The sequence below is a fragment of the Somniosus microcephalus genome, chromosome 7 (genome assembly GCF_052327205.1).
Source record: "Somniosus microcephalus isolate GS21.2 chromosome 7, FLI_Smic_1.0, whole genome shotgun sequence".
Lineage (NCBI taxonomy): Eukaryota > Metazoa > Chordata > Chondrichthyes > Squaliformes > Somniosidae > Somniosus > Somniosus microcephalus.
In genome coordinates this window covers 30030875-30053177 of record NC_140993.1, presented here as the reverse complement: position 1 = coordinate 30053177, position 22303 = coordinate 30030875, and the positions used below count along the sequence as shown (strand labels likewise).

At 42.7% G+C, this 22303-nt stretch overlaps 1 protein-coding gene across 1 annotated transcript in view; it reads right to left on the bottom strand.

Moving 5' to 3' along the window:
• The window catches only part of piezo2b (piezo-type mechanosensitive ion channel component 2b), an 852062-nt gene that overhangs the window by 524330 nt on the left and 305429 nt on the right, over positions 1-22303 (bottom strand). The gene's annotated exons all lie outside the window — the stretch shown is intronic.

The following is a 22303-nucleotide window of genomic DNA, read 5'->3' as shown; positions in this document are numbered from 1 at the left end:
TTTCTATAATTCTGAACCAAGAAAGGTGCCATTTGATTTTGGTACAGTTTTTAATAGGGCAAATTCTGTACCTAACTTCCAAATCAAAATTAAAAGATGTTTGCCGAGCGTGATTGCACAGGGTGAATTACAGGAAACCAGGATCATGGATTAAAATTCACGGATAAATGTATTTGCTTTTCATTTGTAGTTAAGAGTGTAATAAACTAAAGAAACAACTTTATCAGAAAAAAACCATTTGCCAATTTCTGCTGTGTTCTCTGATCTCACTGTGGGCAGAAGTTACAGTGCTAAAATTGGCTTCAGTCTCTTAGGCTGCAAGGATGAGAAGAACTCGAGCTGTCTCTCCTAAATGCTATCTTATTGGAATATGTGCATGTGTGGGTGAGTGAGGACAGGACTGGATTTGTCTGTGATAACTTCCATAATTGAATAGCCTGCTCCCTCACTTGCTGAGGATGACACGTGAAGAATATCTCTTTGGGTAAAATCCCAGAGGGCTATTGGGCTTACGGAGCCATACACCAGCAAGAAAGAGCAACATCAGAAGAGGAGGGGAGAAGAACAATTGGAATTTTTACTGAAGAACAATATTAAAAATAAAAAGTTACAAAAATAAAATCACAGCACATGACTTTGATGACTTTAAAATTTTACCTCCACTTGTTCAGTATTCCAGAAAGACCATAGTAAACTAATTTATACAAATAAATAGTTAACAAGATTTTCTTAGGAAGGGCAAATACTTTTGGCATAGTCACAGAACAGAATAAAGAACTTGCATCACATCAACAGACACAACACAGAGCACTTCACATTCTGAAAGGTGCTTTTTAATTTAAGTCCTTTTTAAAAAAAAAAACACCAATGTACCTGGTTCTAGTGGTTATTTAAAGGGAGGACTGTTGGCTAGGAAATCAGGACAACATTATTCTTTGAATACTGCCAGCTGAACAGGCAGACATGACATTGATTTCATATTTTATCCTTTGATGATACAGTCTTGCACTGAAATATCAACCTAGTTTATGCATTCAAGTCCTGGACTAAGTTCTGCCAACTGAGCCAAGCGATGTTTTTACAGCTGCGTTACAATTATCTGCACCTTTTTCTCTAAATAGGAAGGCAAGTTATTAACGTGTATTTTTTTAATACTTTACATTAAACAAGGCTCTAGCCGAAAATAAACAGTAAATTGCAATTTTAACCATGAGTCTCTCGCAGGCAAATTGTACCATGCAGACTTGATCAGACCCAGACACAGTAACAGGATTACTATTTAAATGAGATATGATCATGTCAATTGACATGCTTCTAGGCTTCTTTAGGCTGAGAAACCTGCTTTTAAAGATTTTCAGCTATTTAGGTGATTATTTTTTTAGCACCTAACAATTTTTTGTCAGGTCATTTTGTGAAGGAATAAGCCATATTCAGAAAAGTACACCATTCTATGAAAGACTTCTAGCCTTATTAAAACATGACAAACTGGGGTTGGGAATCTGGAAGCCTCAACAATCTGAAGCTGTAAACAGCATACAGGCTATTGAGGTAAGATAAGTTGTTGACACTGAATCAATAACCTTATTGAAACAGGAGGTTGGAGGCTCCTGAAGTCTGAAGCTTTGGAAAGAACACAATGGTACACCCTGTTAAGGTGTTCTAAATTACACTTCGGAAAGAAACACATAAAATTAAGAAACATATGCCTTCGTAAAAATGACATCAAATGAAACACATGAGACACAATTCTGTGTTGCAACCAGCTGAGGTAACTAAGAATTGCATAGATCACCCTGGTTGAGGTGTTTTAATTTACATGTTGTGAAAAGACACAAACAGAAGTCCTTGGTAAGAATGACATCAAATAGACGCACCTGCTGTTACACCATTTTTTATGATAAACTTCAAACACCTAAAGGAGAGGCACGAGTCTGCATTGCTACCAGCTGAGGTGACTGTAAAAATAGCAGGGGTCAGCAGAAAAATGACTATAGATAATTAGCTTACATCAGCAGAAAACTTCAAAGGAAATACCACTGAGAAATGATATAAATATTGAACTTTCAAATGGGATGATAGGTTCACTATAAAGGGGCAAAGCGATTCTCAGGCTTCGGAGGCAGGCTCTGTAAGTCTACAACTCTTTGTGTCTCAGGGATCAATGGTACTGTATTTGATTTTGGTGGATATTCTGAATAAGACTAAGAACTGTAAAAATGTAGCGAAGTTAAGATCTGATAATAAGAATTGTAAGCTTTCTCTTTTTGGAACTGTTAATGTTACGATTGAAACACATACTGTAATTACATGTCGATTTTTTAATAAATCTATATATTTTTAGAATTGTCTCACATAATACTTCTGTATCAAACTCGCGAACTCAATATCTGTACGCTCTTTGGTGAGGAGTTGCTGAAGTCTGGGGGAGTTTTCTGGCCCCTCATTATATCCGGAACTTTACAGTCTAGCTAAACTTATTAAAAGTGCTATCTGGAGGACGGTAACATTTTCAGGTTGTTCCTTTCCTTTAGGGAGAGATAGTCTGGACCTTTAGACCCAATTAAGCGTCTTTAGGATTCGGCTACCTTAAACTTTAGTTGAAAGTGAATGTCTGGGGAATACGCCTGATCCGAGGTAGCCCTAAAGGGGCTAGGACTAGTAATTATCCCTTCAATTTAACCCATTAACTCCCCTCTGTGATTGGTGTATCTTTTGGTTCTTTCCCCTTCACCCCTTTTTCTCTCTATTTTACCCCAACCTGACAATATTGCCTATTGCTTTTCAGTATTTCTTTCTGATAAATGGCATGCATTAAAAAAAATTCAGTAAGGCTCATGTGGAGCATAAACACAAAATCTGGGCTGTAAATGCTTCGTAATATGTTCCTAGATTTTTTTTGTAATTAGAGAGGGATGACATTTCAGTAATAAAGATAATCCTGACATTTGAAGATGCCTATTCTGTAATACATGTGTTTGTCTCAACATCACAGTGTATGGACTGCAAATTTAAAAAGGAAATTGTAGGCCATGGCCATCTGGATTTTCCCTAGTCTTATTGGCAGTCTAAAGGTTAAAGAATAATCAATTTGTAAAACGCAATTGGTTTATGAGAAATGAGATATACTTTGCCTGATAGGTGTAGCAATCTTAGAGTTTAATAAGCAATGTCAACATTTAACATCTGTCAGTAATTTTATGATCCAATCCTGACAGACATTCAATTAAAGTAAGCTTAGCGTGCACATTTATTTTGCTCCGGTTACACTATAGGTACCAGTTTTGGGGCCAGTACCTACTTAGAGTGATGTGATACTGGCAGTGCTGAGTTTTACAGCTGGCTCCTCATCGTTCTCCAGCCAGGCAAAGCAGAGCCGAGTCTACGAGTGCTTACACACACATGCACAAAGCTCCCCTCCCCTCCCTCCCTCACCAGTGTATCATTGCCAGTTACATTTTTAATGTTAGTGAAGAGCCAGCAAAACAGTCAGCTCTGCCAAAATTAAAACAATTACAGAATGAGGTTTGTAGATTTCCAAACTTTCCAAGGTTTGTTTCACCGCGCTTGCAGTTATACTGCAGTCAGCGAGAAGCGAAAGCGAGTGCGTGAGATTTGCCTTCGAGGTGGTCAGACACTATTTGCCAGAATTCCATCTTGGCTGCTTCACCTCACCTCCCCCGCCCCGAATCCGCTCCCCGCCCCGAGTTATACTACATAGGTTTCATCAAAACGCCAATGTAGTATAACTGGCATGCTTGATGCGAAGGCAGAGAAACATTGAAAAGTAAAATAATGAACAAAATCTTGTCCAGTATTTCATATGCAATGAATCACAAAAATATGCTGCCGGTGGCAAAAATGAAAATTACTTGTGTAAGAAATATGAAATAAAAAAGATGTTTTTGGATTGCGTGACTATCGATGACAGAAACGCTGTGACAGAGTCAACAGTTACTAAATATACAAGTACAGTAGCAGTCATTTAATTCTAGTACTACATTCCTACTAGTGAAAAGAGTTTGGGCTGGATTTTGCCAGCCGAGACGATTTGCTGCCCTCCAGGTTCTAGTCCCATCCCCAGCAATGTACGACGAACCCACGCCATTTTCCCTTGATTGGCCTTATTGAAGGGATAATTACTAGTCCTAGTCCCTTTAGGGCTACCTCGGATCAGGCGTATTCCCCAGACATTCACTTTCAACTAAGGTTTGAGGTAGCCGAATCCAAAAGACGCTAAATTGGGACTATCTCTCCTAAAGGAAAAGGAACAACCTGAAAATGTTACCGTCCTCCAGATAGCACTTTTAATAAGTTTAGCTAGACTGTAACATTCCGGATATTATGAGGGGCCGGAAAACTCCCCCAGAATTCTGCAACTCCTCACCAAAGAGTGTACAGAGATTGAGTTCGCGAGTTTTTGATACAAAAGTCTTGTGAGACAATTCTAAAAATATATAGATTTATTAAAGAACCAACATGCAGTTTACAGTTGGTGAGTCAATCGTAACATTAACAGTTCCAAAAAGAGAAAGCTTACAATCTTATTATCAGAGAACCTTACTCTCAAATCTTAACTTCACTACAGTTTTACAGTTCTTAAAGTTCTAATCAGGATATCCACCAAAATCAAATACCTTTGATCCCCGAGGTACAAAGAGTTGGAGACTTACAGAGCCACCTCTGAAGCCAAGAATCGCTTTGCCCCTTTAAAGCGAGTCTACTATCCCATTTGAGAGTTCAATATTTATACCCTTTTCCAGTGGTATTTCCTTTAAGGTTTTCTGCTGATCTAAGCTAATTATCTCTAGTCATTTTTCCGTAGACCCCTGCAATTCTTACAGTCACCTCAGCTGGTAGCATTACAGAATTATGTCTCTTCTCTAGGTGTTCTACGTTTACCATAAAAAACGGTGTTACGGCAGGTGTGATTTTTACTTGATGTCATTTTTACGAAGGCAGATATTCCTTACTTTATGTGCTTCTTTACGAAGTGTAAATTAGAACACCTTATCCAGGGTAAACCATTGTTTCGTTCCCAAAGGTCAGCCTGTCGGGAGCCTTTAACCTTCTGTTTCAATAAGGTTATTGATTCAGTGTCAACAATTATCTTATCTCAATAGCCAGAATTTTTCACAGCTATTTCATCGTTCGGTTTCTCGATTTCCAAACCCAGTTTGTCCTGTTTTAATAAGGCCAGAATTCTTTCAAAAGATAGTGGCCTAGAAATTGGGTTGTGGGCTCGCCAGGGCTGTAGCGCCAGAAATTTTGCGCCAGCGTTAATGCGGCAGCGCCCGATGAAAATTCGGTTGCGCCGGGCCCAGACGGCGGCGGGCGCTAAAGGAGGGTTTTAGCGCCTCAAAACGGGCGTTCAATTGGGTTTTCCGGCGCTAATCCCCCGCTGCGGCACCCGATGCGGTGCGGCAGGCTGGGGAACTGCAGGCCTCCTCCTTCTGTTAAGGAGGAGCTGCCTGCAGCCGACAACTGACCGGCGGATTCCCCCGACATCTGAGCCCGGTACCTCGGGGAAGTGCCGGGCTCGCAGCACACACACATCAGGGCCGCGGGGGGGGGGTGATGCAGGAGTCCGGGAAGGGAGGTGCGGGCAGGCGGCCGCCGGGAACGCGGCCGGCCGCCGCTCCACCTTTATGCACCGGCGCAAAGGCATGTAAGAACCCTTTCCACAATCGTTGGTTGCGCCTGCCACGGGCGAGGCGGGCGCAACTGAATTTGGGCTTGGGGCCGGGTTACCACGGCAACCGGGACGCTGCGCACACCGATGACGTCATCGGTGCCGGCGCAGCGCTACCGGCTAACGCCGATGGTAAGGCCCAAGTCAATTTCAGAAACGGCTATAATTCCAGCGCAATGCCCTCCAGCGCCGCTAATTGGGCGCTAACCCCACTCAATTTCTAGGCCAGTGTATTTTTCTGAATAGGTTATATGGCTTATTCCTTCACATTATAAAGCCCGCCCTGCGGGCTTACCGGCCAATTAAGGGAAAGCTGGTGACAGATGACGTCAGCATATGGCGCTTCATCTGTCGAAAATATTTTGACAGATTAATTGTCAGCATTTGACAGCTTTGAGACGCTGTCAAACACTGACAATCTCTGTTCTAAGGTGAGCCCTTGCACAAACTCTTACCAAGGCCTCTCTCCTCAGCAGAAAGCAGATGGCTGCTGAATCTGAGAATGCAGCAGCCATTCTGCCATCTCTGCCGTTGAGATGAGGCACCTTCGGATCCTCAACAGTTGAAGCCTGCAGAAAGAAGCAAAGGTAAGGAAACTTTTTCCAAAACTTAACACTCACCCCTCATACTTACCTGTCCACACTTGCACCCATCACTTACCTCTACAGCTGACATATCGACCCCTCTCACCCCCGCAGGCCCACTGCTCGCCTGGCTGACCCTGGCGAGGTTCGCAGCCATCGGGAAGCCCGCACCTGCAGGCGTAAAATGGGGAAAAGCCTCAAAACTGCCTGTTAACAGGCAGTTTATTGGCTCTAATCCCCTTCCCGCCTCGAGGAGATGGGTCCCTGTGCGACTCGGGGACCCGCCTCCCAGGACGATGGCGCAGAGGCATGTTGGGAGCGGGGTTGGTACCCACTCCCAGTTTCTGCCATTTTCCCGGTGGTGGACTTAGCGATGGTAATGCCATAGAATGTCAAGGGGAGGTGGTTAGGTTCTCTCTTGTTGGAGATGGCCATTGCCTACCATTTACGAGGTGCAAATGTTACTGAGCACATTATCAGCTCAAGCCTGGATGTTGTTGAGGTCTTGCTGGATGCAGGCATAGACTGCTCCATTATCTGAGGAATTGCAAATATAGCTGAACATTGCAATCATCAGCGAACAACCCAACTCTGAAGGGAAAGTTAATTGACAAAGCAACTGAAAATAGTTGGGCCTGAGGATCCAAAAATCTTTAAAAAAAAACTGCACAGGCCACATTTTCACCGAACTTTACCTAAATTAGCTCCCTTGCTCGAAAACCCAACTCCAGGTAAGGGACCACCCATGGCAAGCTGCTCACACATGGGCACATCACTGCTCAAACAGGATTCTTAAGGGTAGTGGTAAACCTATAATTTTTAATGTTTTATGGTTAATGCTACTGCATTTTGTCCCATGCATTAGTTGATTTTGCTGGAAAGTCAGCCATTTTTGCAAAACTAATGAGCATGGACATTCTTAATTAGGTTCAGGAGGTGCTGGATGCCTCACATAAGGAAGAGTAATTCAGGAGTGGCCACGACTTGCAGATACAATGGTACCTGATGCTTTCTATCCCAGGGTGAATTTTAGTGCAAATTTATACAGAACAACAACCACTTGTACTAATATAGCACCTTTAATGTAGTAAAATGTCCCAGGGCGCTTCACAGGAGCGTTATCAAACAAAAATTTGACACCGAGCCACATAAGTGGATGTTAGGACAAATGGGAGCGTCTTAAAGGAGGAGAGAGAGGTAAAGAGGCGAAGAGGTTTAGGGAGGGAAATTCCAGAGCTTAGGGCCTAGTCAGCTGAAAGCACGACCACCAATGGTGGAGCGATTAAAATAAAGGGATGTGCAAGAGGCCAGAATTGGAGGAGTGCAGAGATCTTGGAGGGTTGTAGGGCTGGAGGAGGTTACAGAGATTGGGGGGGGGTGGCGCGACGCCATGGAGGGATTTGAAAACAAGGATGAGAATTTTTATATTTAGGCTTTGCCGGACCGGGAGCCAATGTAGGTCAATGAGCACTGGGGTGATGGGGGAACGGGACTTGGTGCGAGATAGGACACGGGCAGCAGAGTTTTGGATGAGCTCAAGTTGACGGAGAGTGGAAGATGGGAGGCCGGCCAGGAGAGTGCTGGCCTCGTCAAGTCTAGAGGTCAAAGAGGCTTGGATGAGACAAATATGATGACAAATCTATAGATATCTGGGCAAGTGAAAGCTTTCTCCGGATTCACATATGGGTGTGACCAAGATGCCTAACCCGAAAATACATCTGGAGTAAAAGAGCTAAAAATAAAATGTAAGTATCCTTGTTGTAAAACCATCAGTGTGCCTTAACTACTGGCCTCGTGCATTAGACTCTGCAGGGCTGAACTCAAAAAGAATACAATCTGATTTTGATGACCCTGACTTTATTGATTCAGAGGTTTTTTTATTGCTTTGTAAAGTTCTTAATGTTATACTAAAGCCAAACTCATGTCAGAAGACTTATACAAATGCCTCATAAGAGATTGTTAAGTAAACAGTAATGTTGCTATGTGCTCACTCTGAGACACATTTCATTTCCTGCATGTGGCTGCATGAAAATCTATAGCTGCATAAAAATCCATAGCTGTTCACAAAGTCCATCTGTTAATAAGAAATCTTTTTTTTAATGTTTAGATTGAAATAAGAGTTTTATACAGTGAGTTACCAAAAACCAGTTTGTAGATACACTGGGGTAGATCTTGACTTTGTGCGATAGCGTCAAACACGTGAATCAGCAGCCCGTTTTACAGCTCTCCCGATTTTTATTTCTATTGAAGTTGATATCTACCCCACTGTGTTGCTCAAAATGTGCTACTTTGGATATTAAATTTCCTCTACACGGCATGTAACTTATGAATAAACGTTCTCTAAATCACTTTAGGAAGCCACGATGGGTTGCATTATACACATGAATTCATATAGAAGAATTCTTCATTAATTGTACTCAATAAAGACAAAATGATTTTGAGATATATCGGGACAGATTTTCTTCTCCCAGTCCACTCAATTTTGAGCGGATCTGGGGCAGGCAGGAAAGAAGGATGGGGAGCTCTGGTGAAAGGTCATCTATTGACCTGAAACGTTAACTGTGTTTCTCTCTCTCCACAGATGCTGCCTGACCTGCTGAGTATTTCCAGCATTTTCTATTTTTATTTCAGATTTTCAGCATCCGCAGTAATTTGCTTTTGTGTTCATAGAATCTTACAGCACAGAAGGAGGCCATTCGGCCTGTCATGCGCATGCCATTGTGGTGGGGAGCTCTTCTGTCACTTCTGTGATTACCCACCAATGCAATGTTATGCTGCAAATGACATATGTCCATCATCCGCATCTTAACAATACTGGCTGTTAAATGAAAGTCTTGCATTTATATAGCGCCTTTCATGACCTCAGCACGTCCCAAAGCGCTTTACAGCCAATTAAATGCTTTTTTTGAAGTGTAGCCGCTGTTATAATGTAGGAAATGCGACAGCCAATTTGCGCACAGCAAGCTCCCATAAACAGCAAATTGATAATGACCAGATAATCTGTTGTTGTGATGTTGGTTGAGGGATAAACATAGGCCAGGATGCACTGGTTAGGAACATGCGGTCCTGTCATCCGAGGTTGTTATCAGGCTGCCGGGAAGGGGGAGTGGGGGGGGGGTTAAATTTTAAATGATCACCTTACCTAGTGTAGTCGGTCGTAGAGTGGGAAATTTAAAAAAATACATTAAATTTTTTTAATGTTTTGAATTCCTGCTGTCATTACTGGCCATGCTATTCTCAGGTCCAAGAAGCTCAATTCAAAAAAATAAATAAAGTAAAAATAAAAATTGTAAAACATAACAGTGAATATTATTGGATAAATACTTAAAGGGGAAAAAACTGCAGGGCTATGGGGAACGAGCAGGGGAGTGGGACTAATTGGATAACTCTTTCAAAGAGCCGGCACAGGCACAATAATGGGTCGAATGGCCTCCCTCTGTGTTGTACGATTTTATGTTTTGAAAACCATCAGTGTGCCTTAACTGCTACCCACATACAGCGTACTTTGCAAGGATGACCTCCAAAAGAATGTAAACTGATTCTGAAGACCCTGACTTTATTGGTTCAGGTAACTTCAGGGCAGATCTGGAGCTGGCTGGAAAGGAAAAAAAAATCGACTAGGCAGCTGGCCCACCGGCTTCACTCCTGCCCCTCCTGGGCTACGAGGAAACTTTTATTTAATAGGTGGAATACTTACCTGCCGCTCTCCAGGCCATGTGCTGCTTGCCGTCTGTTTCTGCTGGCGGCTTGGAAGCTGTGCACGACCCGCAAATCTCCCGAGTTATAATTACGTCGGGGTCTCAATTATCGGACCCCCTGATCTTTCAAGTATTTACGGGGCCCCGCGCTCCCGAAAACCCGGGAGTTAAAAATGGCGGGGCAGGGGGGAATGCTGCAGGAATGCAGAGGCTTCCTCCAGGCTGCCATTTTAATTCCCACCGCCTTGCCGGATGGCCTGGGTTAAAATCGGGGCTTTTGTATTTTGCTTGAGAAAAAACAGTCCAAATTTTGTGAACTGCGTTTCTCTACAGTACAATAACAATTAGAGCTCCAGCTCTACAAATTCAGCCACAGCAACATCACATTTTATTTTTACGTCTTTGTTTTTTAAAAATATGAGGGGGACTAAATCGAAACTAAACTTTTGGCGTAAAGCGTTAGTACTTTTGCTCCGTTTAATCGCTCCAATATTGCTCTTCGTTTGGATTCACCAGGTAAGATGATGAAAGAACTTGCACTTATACAGCGCTTTCATGATTTCAGAACATCCCAAAGCACTTCACAGCCACTGAACTGCTTTTGAAGTATAGTCACTGTTGTCACAGAAGTATAGAATCTTACAACACAGAAGGAGGCCATTCAGCCCATCGTGCCCGTGCCGGCTCTTTGAAAGAGCGATCCATTTAGTCCCACTCCCCCCTGCTCTTTCCACCTTAGCCTGCAATTTTTATTACCTTTTCAAGTATTTATCCAATTTCCCTTTGAAAGTTATTATTGAATCCGCTTCCACTACCCTTTCAGGAAATGCATTCCTGATCATAACAACTCGTGGAGTAAAAAAAAAATTCTCCTCATCTCGTCTCCGGTTCTTTTGCCAATTGTCTTAAATCTGTGTCCTCTGGTTACCGACACTCCTGCCAGTGGAGACAGTTTCTCCCTATTTACTCTATCAAAACCCCTCATAGTTTTGAACACCTCTATTAAATCTCCCCTTAGCTTCTTTGCTCTAAGGAGAGCATGTAGGAAAGGGGTACTAAAACCAAATGAAGCTATAATTGCCTGACTTCACACTTCTCATGGCAAACCCCGCTTGCCAGTAGTGCACGTTGATAGTTTGGCCACACCGTGTATCGTGTGCAGTGTGTGCCACAATTTCCGATATGTGCTCTCAGGAGGAGAGAGGGGGTGAAACATCCACCAGAAGCGCAAAGCTGGAAAATTACACATTAAGTGTAATTAGACAAAAAAAAAAGTTTGCGTAAATGCCTGTGTTGGTGGGTTGGGGGTAGGAAGGAATTCTCCACCACATCACCGACAATCCAGTTTAATTAGCCTTACAATACATCTTGGCTTTGAAATTATGCCGTGATACTAGCGCTCCATGCATTCACCTGATATTCCTCGGTCTACTTTACTCTATTTAAAATAAACAGATTATGCTTCCATTAAAGTGGTGACCAAAGGAATTTCATATACTAATATTGCACAGTGTAATTTCAAGGCTTAGATTTTTCTACTTAAAACATATTAACAGAGATTCAAAGGCCAATAAAATCTTGATATTGGCAGGGTTTATTGTCATAGAAAATCTTTTGTTAATAATGTTAATGTATATTGATCCCTGGAATCCCTCATTAAAGATTTATTAAGAAACCTAAAAATATGATTCCCGTCCCTACAAACTCGTACTACAAGCAAGCTTCAGATGTTAAAAGTGCTTCACTCTGAAGAATTATTCATTTCCTTTCTAGAAATCCTTGGACCAAAAAAACTCAGCCGGAGTGATATCAATACTAATCAAAAGGTGCAATTCATACATTATTTTTGTTTCTCAAAAATGCACCACTCCTGCCAATGGCAGTCACTGAAACAGATTAAATGTGGTATTGTTGGCAGAGTTGGAGCACTGCAACTTCTGCCAATTTCTTTTTATAAAAGGGGTTCGTAATACTTTTTATTCAAATATTTTTATGACGTTGATACCCATTTGTATTGAATTGAAGCAATAATTTAGGAATTTATCAACATATTTATTGTGTGTTACATGAACTACAACAAATGGAGTATTCCATTTATTGGGATATATTGACCCCTTTACGCATTTGAGGGGATTGGTTCTGCCTGAGCAACATGCAAATCAATATAGTCTTGATTCCACACTAGCGCATAGGCTGCATGAGCACGTCATTTATGTGGCAGCGGGCAAGGCTTTGATGGCAAGTGCTTGGCTTGAGATACAGCTTTTTTTGAATAATCAAGGCGAACAAATCAGCAGGACTGCCAATACATCCATTATGTACTGAGTGAAAGAAGTTAATTACCCCCCCAAACCCCTGCAATTATAATCTGGGGAAAAATATATCATATTTCTTTAACGTGCTTTTTCACAATGTTTTAGAAAAATTATTTTTGCTTGTATTTTTTTAAGTTCTCCTTCCCTGGCCTGCATCTGATGTCATACCCAGATTGAGAGGCAGATGAAATGGTCCCAGGCCTTCACAAAATATTTATCTTAACCCTGTGCTGCTGGAGGTGTGGGAGATGGCCTGAGATTTCTTACCTTGTGACATTTCCCTTCCTAGTGCACGGATGAGATTAGAAACTCACATTGTAGGAAATTGGGGATACAAACTTATTAACCACTAGTCTGGAGCAATGCCCATTGGAGCATCAATGTGCGACACCAATCATGCCCCAAAGGGGGAAAAACTGCTCTTGTTAAATATACCAGGGCTGTGACTCATGCATTTTTGGGTTTCCATGTTTCACATCCCTTGCCTCAGTCCTACATATTATGCTCAGTGATACAACTGAAATTGTGAATGACCATCATCAGTGGCAAAAATATAATTTATCAAATATCTTTTGCCTGATGATGTTTGTGTTTATGTCAGCTTTAGCTATTTCTCTTCCAGAAATTCTTCCACTTTACTATCACATTCTTTGGAATATCTAGTAAACTGTCCCAGGTCTTGTAACTCTGCTTTATTCAGGTAGATGAAGTATTGTTAGGAACAGGAGTAGGCCAGTCAGCCCTTTGAGCCTGTTCCGCCATTCAACTAGGTCGTGGATGATCTGTTCAGAAGCTTAAAGTACTGCTCTGAGCACAGAGCTGCGAGTTTCAATCCAAGTAAAGAACTACCTCATCAAAACCATAGTTAAGTGTTCCCTCTTGTCACTACAATTGATCTCTGACTTTGGTTTCATGTTGGATGGTTTTAATCTGCTTAAAGAGCTGCACGTGCAATATGTGAAATCTGTAATTACAGTGTTGAAGATGGGCTTCAGCAGATGTGGGAAGTACTGGTTGCAACTGGAATCCCATTAAATAAAAGAGCAAACCAGGTACTCAGAGAAAGGATTAATGGGCTTCATGAAAGCTTTTTACATAGGATCACATAGGATATACAGCACAGAAACAAGCCATTCGGCCCAACCAGTCCATGCCGGCATTTATGCTCCACTTGAGCCTCCTCCCGTCTTTCCTCATCTAAATCTATCAGCATAACCCTCTATTCCCTTCTCCCTCATATGCTTGTCCAGCCTCCCCTTAAATGCATCTATACTATTTGCATCAACCACTCCCTGTGGTAGCGAGTTCCACATTCTCACCACTCTCTGGGTAAAGAAGTTTCTTCTGAATTCCCTATTGGATTTCTTGGTGACCACCTTATATTGATGGCCTCTAGTTATGCTCTTCCCCACAAGTGGAAACATTCTCTCTGTATCCATTCTATCAAAACCTTTAATAATCTTAAAGACCTCTATTAGGTCACCCCTCAGCCTTCTTTTTTCAAGAGAAAAGAGACCCAGCCTGTTCATCCTTTCCTGATATGTATACCCTCGCATTTCTGGTATCATCCTTGTTTATCTTCTCTGCACCCTCTCCAGTGCCTCTATATCTTTTTATAATATGGTAACCAGAACTGTACACAGTACTCTAAGTGTGGTCTAACCAAGATTCAATACAGGTTTAGCATAACTTTCCTACTTTTCAATTCTATCCCTCTAGAAATAAACCCTAGTGCTTAGTTTGCTTTTTTTATGACCTTGCTAACCTGTGGCGCAACTTTCAGTGATTTGTGTATTTGTACTCCGAGATCCCTTTGTTCCTCTGCTCCACCAAAACTCGCACCCTCCAAGTAATAAGTGACCTCCCTATTCTTCCTACCAAAATGTAATACCTCACATTTATCTGTGTTGAACTTCATTTGCCAATTATATCCCCATTCTGCAAGTTTATTAATGTCCTCCTGTAATTTGTTGCAGTCCTCCTCAGTATTGACTATTCCCCCCAATTTGGTATCATCCACAAATTTAGAGATTGTGTTTTTGATTCCAAAGTCTAAATCGTTAATATAAATTGTGAACAACAGTGGTCCCAGCACTGATCCTTGTGGAACATCACTACCCACCTTCTGCCACTGTGAATAGCTACCCTTTACTCCCACTCTCTGCTTTCTGTCTTGAAGCCAGCTAGCAATCCATTCTGCTACTTGTCCCCTGACTCCGCATTCTCTGACCTTGTTCATCAGTCTATTATGTGGTACCTTATCGAAGGCCTTTTGAAAATCTAGTTAAATTACATCTACTGCATTACCATTGTCTACTCTCTGTTACCTCTTCAAAAAATGTATTAAGGTTGGTCAAGCAAGATTTTCCCTTTTGAAATCCATGCTGACTATTCATTATTATACTTTTCGTTTCTAGATGTTCTTCTACTCTCTCTTTTAGTAGGGATTCCATTATTTTTCCTACCACCGATGTTAAGCTGACTGGTCTATAATTCCCTGGACATGTTCTATCCCCCTTCTTAATGTAGGTATTACGTTAGCTATCCGCCAGTCCTCTGGCACTACACCTTTTTCTAACAAATTATTAAATATGTGTAATAATGCCTCTGCTATCTCTTCCCTTGGTTCTTTTAAAATGCGTGGATGCAATCCATCCGGACCAGGTGTTTTATCCTCTGAGTTTGATTAGTTCATTTAACATATCCCCTTTTTATTTTAAATGCACTTATCTCATTACTCATCTCATCATCCAATGTCATGTCCACCTGTTCTATCTCCCTGGTAAATACTGAAGCAAAATAATGATTTAATATTTCTGCCATCTCTCTATCGTTACCTGTGGTATTATCCTGCCTATCCCTTAATGGCCCTATTCCCATCCCAAACTTCCTTTTTTTAATGATGTGCCTGTAAAATATTTTACTATTTTGTTTTATGTTCCTTGATAATTTAATTTCATAGTTCCTCTTTTCCTTCATAATTGTTTTTTTGACTTCTCTCCTAATCTCTTCATATTCTCCCTTATCATGTACTCCTTGGTTGTCTATGTATTTAATGTATGCCTCTTTCCTAACCCTCAATTGTTCCCTTAATTCATCCATGGAGTCTCATCAGTGTTTAGTTTGTTCTTTCCTTTTAGCGGAGTATATTTTTCCTGCACTCTGTTGAACACTGTTGTAAATGTTTCCCATTGTCATTCTACATTGTTGTTTGCCAATGTTGTTGCCCATTTTATCTTCCCAAGTTCTATTCTTAGCCCCTCAAAATCAGCTTTTCTCCAATCTATTAACCTGGTTTTTGCCATACTTACCTACTTTAACAGGGAATGGTGGCATTGTGGTAATGTTACTGGGCTAGTAATCCAGAGGCCTGGACTAATAATCCGGTGACAGAGTAGTTCAAATCCCACCACGGCAGCTGGGGAATTTAAGTTTCTGATCAGCCATGATCTCATTGAATGGCGGAGCAGGCTTGAGGGGCCGAATGGCCTACTCCTGCTCCTATCTTCTATGTTTCTTTATTAACATCTTAAAGCGTATTATATTATGGTCACTATTGCCTATATGTTCCCTACTTTTACTTCTCTTATCTGCTCTGGCTCATTCCCCATAACTAGATCCAATATCGAATCCTCCCTTGTTGGGAATTTTACATATTGGGTTAGAAATGAGTCCTGTAGACATAGTAGGAACTCCATTCCCTTATCCCCTTTACCTACCTCTTCAGTCCAATTAATATCGGGGTAGTTGAAATCCCCCATGATTATTATTCTATGTTTTTACTAATTTCTCTACTTTGTCTGTATACTTCTTCTTCCACCTCCCTTCCACTATTAGCTAAAAATAATTGTTTGATAAACCATTTTTGATTGTTTAAAAAGCACCCAATGCAATGACTTAAATAATACTGAAACACATTATTTAATAAAAGCATATTATAACAGAAGTGAATGTCTCTCTAGCATTTCTCCTTCCCTAAACAAAAACAAGTTCTGTTAACCACATTTTTTATGAAGACAGCACCCATTTAAATCATTATTTCTTACTATCGAGTTAGATATTATGCGGAGGGGAGGCAGAGATAGGGCAGCTGAGAGGGGATGGCTACAGGGAGAGATGGGAGAGAAGAGGGGAAGGCAAGAGGAGGAGGCAAGGTAGAAAGAAGAGGAACAAGCAGGGAATGGAAGGGGAGGAGAAGAGTGGGGAGAGGGAAGGGGAGAAGAGGGACAGAAGGAGGGGAGACTATACAGACAGCAATAACTGCAACATGCATCACAGCACATCTCATCGCTGAAGTCTGCGCTTCGGTGGAACAAAGTCTACCCTTGACACAACAGCCTTACCTCCTTCTCTCCCATTTTCAAATAAACAGACAAACCCTCAATCCAGTTCCCATGGCAACACATCAGCCCTCTTTGTCCCTACACGACTATCCCAATCATCATTTGAGTAAAGACGTCAGCACCACATAACTATACCCTTTCTTGTGTGACTGTAATCTTCTTCAATAACAAAGCCCCATGTCAGTGCAAATTCTGTTTTATTCCAAAGTACACATGATCAACCTCCCTTCTTAACACCATGTTTATGTAAAGTCTGTGTGTTCTAGTTGTAATTAATAACACACAGACTACAAGATTAAAGTTCAACAGGTCTTTTTACTGGTTGGAGGTCATGACTATATGAAATACAATCTTACTACACAGTGCTTACATACCGGTGGTCACCACCGGTATTACGTAGTACATCTCTTAAGGTGGAACAGGCTTAAGTTCTCTTAAGGTGGAACAGGTTACATACACCACAATCCTCCCTTTTTAGCTTAATAGTCATATCCCCATTTAACATAACATCATAACATATATACATATATAACTTCAGGTATAAACAGTTCAAAGGTTCAGTCTCTCAGGAGGTCTTCTGATTCGGTCTGGATAACGCCTTTCAGTGGTCTCTGATTCTTGTTGCTGAGGTGACTCTTCTTGTTGGTTTCCTATGTATTGGACGTCATCATCAGGTACAGTCCCTGCCGAGGTAGATGCTTCAGGTTCATTAACGTCTTCCACAGTTGTCTCTGTCGCAACCATGGGTTCGACCCTTGCTCTTGATTCTACCAGTTGATCCGCATGACGCCTTATCACATTGTTACCAATATCTACTGTGTACATCAGAGGTCCTTGTCTGGCCCGAATTGTTCCGGACTGCCATTTTTCGTTTCCATAGCCCCTTGCCAACACTGGTTGTCCTACTTCGAAACTTCGAGTGGACTTGTTATTAATATGCCGGAACTGTTTGTTTTCCACTTCCCTCCGCACATTTGGTTTGAACAAGTCCAACCTGGACCGCAACCTCCTGTTATAAAACATCATGGCAGGACTTTGGTTAGTCACTGCATGAGCGGCGTTTCGATACGCCATTAGGAAATTGTCCACCTTGTGCTGTAGCGGAATCTGATCATCATTCATGGCCTTTATTGCCTTTTTGAATGTTTGGACAAATCTCTCGGCCAACCCGTTTGTCGCCGGATGATATGGGGCAGAGGTATAATGTTTCACCCCATTCTTCTTTAAGAATTTTTGGAATTCTTCCGACACGAACTGTGGTCCGTTGTCCGAACAGATCTGTTCTGGCAATCCGTTCCTTGCGAATATTGTTCTTAACACCACAATTGTCTTTTCTGAAGTAGTGGTATTCATCTTGATCACTTCTGGCCATTTGGAATGTGCGTCCACCGCAATTAGGAACATGGAGTCCATGAATGGACCAGCAAAGTCAATATGTACGCGTTGCCATGGGGCTGAAGGCCATTCCCATGGGTGTAGTGGTGCGATCGGAGGTGCATTTTGCACTTTTTGGCACCCAGCGCAGCTTTTCGTCAACTCCTCTATCTGTTGGTCAATACCCGGCCACCATACATAAGCCCTAGCAAGACTTTTCATCTTAACTCCCCCCAGATGACCTTCATGCAGTTCTTTTAGAACTCTTTCCCTTAACTTGGGAGGAATAATCACTCTTGTCCCGTACATCAAAGTACCATGGCAGATGGACAGCTGGTCTCGCCTTGCCGAGAATGCTGGTAACAGAGGATCACCACGTGTTGGCCATCCTTTCACTGTCACTTCGTAGACTCTGGACAGTGTCGGGTCATTCCTGGTTTCTCTTTCAATACTTGCATTGGTGACTGGTAAACACTCGATGATGGTCGAATGAAATAACTCAACAGGGTCAACTTTCGTCGTTTCTTCTTCAGGTAGTGGCAGGCGCGACAGCCCATCAGCATTGCCATGCTGCTTCGTACCTTTGAATTCTATTTGATATTGATGTGCCCCTAGGAAAAGGGACCATCTGTGGAGACGCTGTGCTGTCATCACTGAAACACCCTTCTTAGGGTTAAAAATGGATACCAACGGCTGATGGTCTGTCAGAAGTGTGAATTTTTGGCCCTGCAGGTAATGATTAAACTTCTTCACTCCCCATACAAAGCTGAGAGCCTCCCTATCGATCTGCGCATAGTTGCGCTCAGCGGAGGTCAATGATCTGGATGCAAACGCGACTGGCCTTTCCGTGCCATTTGGCAACTTGTGTGAGAGTACTGCCCCTATACCATATGGAGAAGCATCACAAGCCAACCGAATAGGCAGTGTCGGGTTGAAGTGAGCCAACACTTCCTCTGAGGTGATCAATTCTTTGCTTTTGCGAAATGCCTTCTTACAGTTTTCGCTCCATTCCCATGGTACCCCCTTCTGTAAAAGAGCGTTTAGCGGGTGCAGTACCGTGGATAGATTTGGTAGAAATTTATGGTAATAGTTAATCAATCCTAGAAACGACCTCAACTGAGAGACATTATCCGGAGCGGGAGCCTTTACAACTGCCTCTATCTTGTCAGGAGGCTTATGAAGCCCCTCCCGGTCAATGACATGACCACAGTACGAGATCCGCTTCTGGAAGAACTCACATTTCTGCCGATTAACTCTAAGTCCATACTCTTTCAGTCTGTTGAGCACCAGTTCCAAGTTTGCGAGGTGTTCTTCATCACCATCACCTGTAATCAGAATATCATCCAGGTAACATTGTGTGCCTGGAATTCCCTGTAATACCTGCTCCATGGCCTTCTGCCAAATTGCTGGAGCCGATGCCACTCCAAAAACCAGCCTATTGTACCGGTACAAACCTCGATGCGTGTTGATCGTGAGGTATTGGCGTGACTCTTCTTCAACCTCCATCTGCAAGTACGCCTGCGCCAGGTCTATCTTGGTGAAGTGTTTCCCACCAGACAACGAAGCAAAAATATCCTCAATCCGCGGAAGCGGATACTGCACCGTGTGAAGCACCGGATTAATGGTGATTTTGAAATCTCCACAGATGCGAACCTTCCCTGGTTCTCCTGGCTTGTTGCTCGAAGGACGTTTCATAACGGGAACAATGGGCGTAGCCCACTCACTCCAATCTACCTTAGACAGTACACCTGAACGTTCTAGCGCTTCCAGTTCCGCTTCTACAGTAGGTCGTATTGCATAGGGTACCGGACTGGCTTTAAAAAATTTTGGGTGTGCATGTTCATCAATCTTGATGTTTGCCGTAATTCCTCTCAGTGTTCCCAGTCCCTGCTGGAACACCTCTTTAGCATCATCCAATATTTTGGACAATCGTTTAGGTTTGACATCTGTTTCCCCGGAATCTACCGTTAGTGCCTTCAAGGAGTGCCAGTCCATATTCATTTTCCTAATCCACTCCCGTCCCAGTAGTGGTGGACCTCCTTCAGGTAGCACATATAAGTCCATTACTTGGCTTTCTTCGCCCTTGTGGACCACTTTTACCTCTATCTTTCCGATGGGGTACACTCTTTGCCCCGTGTATGTTTTCAATATAATCTCCGTATCCCGTAGGGGAATATGTTGGAAAAACCTTTTGTAATCTTTCTTATTCATGACCGTCAATGCCGATCCAGTGTCCAATTCCATCTTTACTTGGACTCCTGCTATCTGAAGGGTGACCCAAATTGTCTGGAGATCTGCATCCTTACCAACGTTGTGTACTCTTAAGCTACCCAGTTCATTACTGCTAGCGTCTGAATCTGACTTCTGTTCGGTCGAACTGTTCTTTGTCACCTTGTGTACCTTTATGTATTTTCCTTGCGGTGACTTTTTGTTGCTGGTCTTCTTTCCTGACCGGCATACTTTAGCTATGTGGCCAAGCCTGCCACACGTTCTGCATTCTTGGTTTTTAAACCAACACTGGTTCTGATCGTGTGTTGTCTTTCCGCAACGATAACATTTTACAGTACTCAAACCCAATTTATTTGTACTGAGTTCCGGTGACCGTAGCTGCATTACTGCCATGCCTCTCGCTGCGGCTTCGTGTGCTGCTGCCATAGTGACCGCTTTCTCAAGCGTCAGCTCATTCTCCTCGAGCAATCGCTTTTGTGTATCTTCTTTTAATAAACCACACACAAATTTATCTCGTAGCGCCTCTGTCAGTCTCGTTCCGAATTGACAGTACTTTGCTAGCTTACGCAATTCCATCAAATATTCAGCATTGCTTTCATCCTTCAGCTGCCTTCTGCTGTAAAAATTAAATCGTTCTGCTAGCATCAGCGGCGTGGGGTTTAGGTGATTTTTCAGGACAGTAACAATCTCCTCGAACGTCTTATCCGCCGGTTCATCTGGTGATACAAGGTGTTTCAATTGCCCGTATGTCTTCGCACCCATTAAGTTTAATAATGTTAGTGCTTTCTCTTCATCTGGGATTTTATTTGCTTTACAATAATTTTGTATGCGTTCTACATACATAGCCCAATATTCGATGTCGCTATCAAAGGTATTAATGTTCCCATGTTTAGGCATCGTTGCAATTTAATTTATTTTTATTTTTATCCAAGATGGCAGCTTCCGCGCTCTTGTCTTCGTCCTCCGCCTACAAAATGGCGGTTTTCCTGCGCTTGGCGATCTTCACCCTTCCCCCGACGCTGTCTCCGCTTCACCGCGGCTCTCGCACCTTCAGTTGCCCCCAGACGCTGCGCCTTTTTAGCCCGAATGCGGCCCGGCCCTTATCACCAGCCGCGATCGATGTCCCCGCGCTGCGCCTTTCGGCCCGAATGTGGCCCGGCCCTTATCTCCGGTCGCGATCGATCTCACCGCCCTTATTCCTCCGTCTTCCCTCCCCGTCTGTACAGCCAACGCGGCCGACTTTCTGGTCGCGTCGCTGCCCGGCTTACCCACTACCGAGGTAGAAAGAAGATAGCTGACAGCCGCTGATGGAGGCTTCGAGTTCAGGATGTCTTCTGCACTCTGGTTTCTCGATGTCTGCCGCGCGACGTGTCTTCCAGCAGGGTGATGAGGGTGGAAGCCTCTCTTCGACGTCCGTTCTGTGGACGAAGCCGCCGTGGATATAACTGCCGCAGGGTAAGAATCTGACTCGTCGCCACTGTAAAGTCTGTGTGTTCTAGTTGTAATTAATAACACACAGACTACAAGATTAAAGTTCAACAGGTCTTTACTGGTTGGAGGTCAGGACTATATGAAATACAATCTTACTACACAGTGCTTATATACCGGTGGTCACCACCGGTATTACGTAGTACATCTCTTAAGGTGGAACAGGCTTAAGTTCTCTTAAGGTGGAACAGGTTACATACGCCACAGTTTACACTTTTTTTTTAACCTATTCTTATGTGTTTCAGCCGGAGCTCGTGGGTAGCACTCTTACCTCAGACTTGGAAGTTTGTGGGTTCAAGTCCCAACTCCATGACACTTGAGCATAAAATGCAGGCTGACACTCCAGTGCAGTACTGAGGGAGTGCTGCACTGTCAGAGGTGCCGTCTTTCGGATGAAACGTTAATCCTAAGTGCCATCTCCCCTCTCAGGTGGACATTTCAAAGAAGAGCAGGGGAGTTATCCCAGTATCCTGGTCAATATTTATCCTTCAACCAACATCACTTAAACAGGTCATTTATCGCATTGCTGTTTGTGGGAGCTTGCTGTGTGCAAATTGGCTGCTGCATTTCCTGCATTACGACA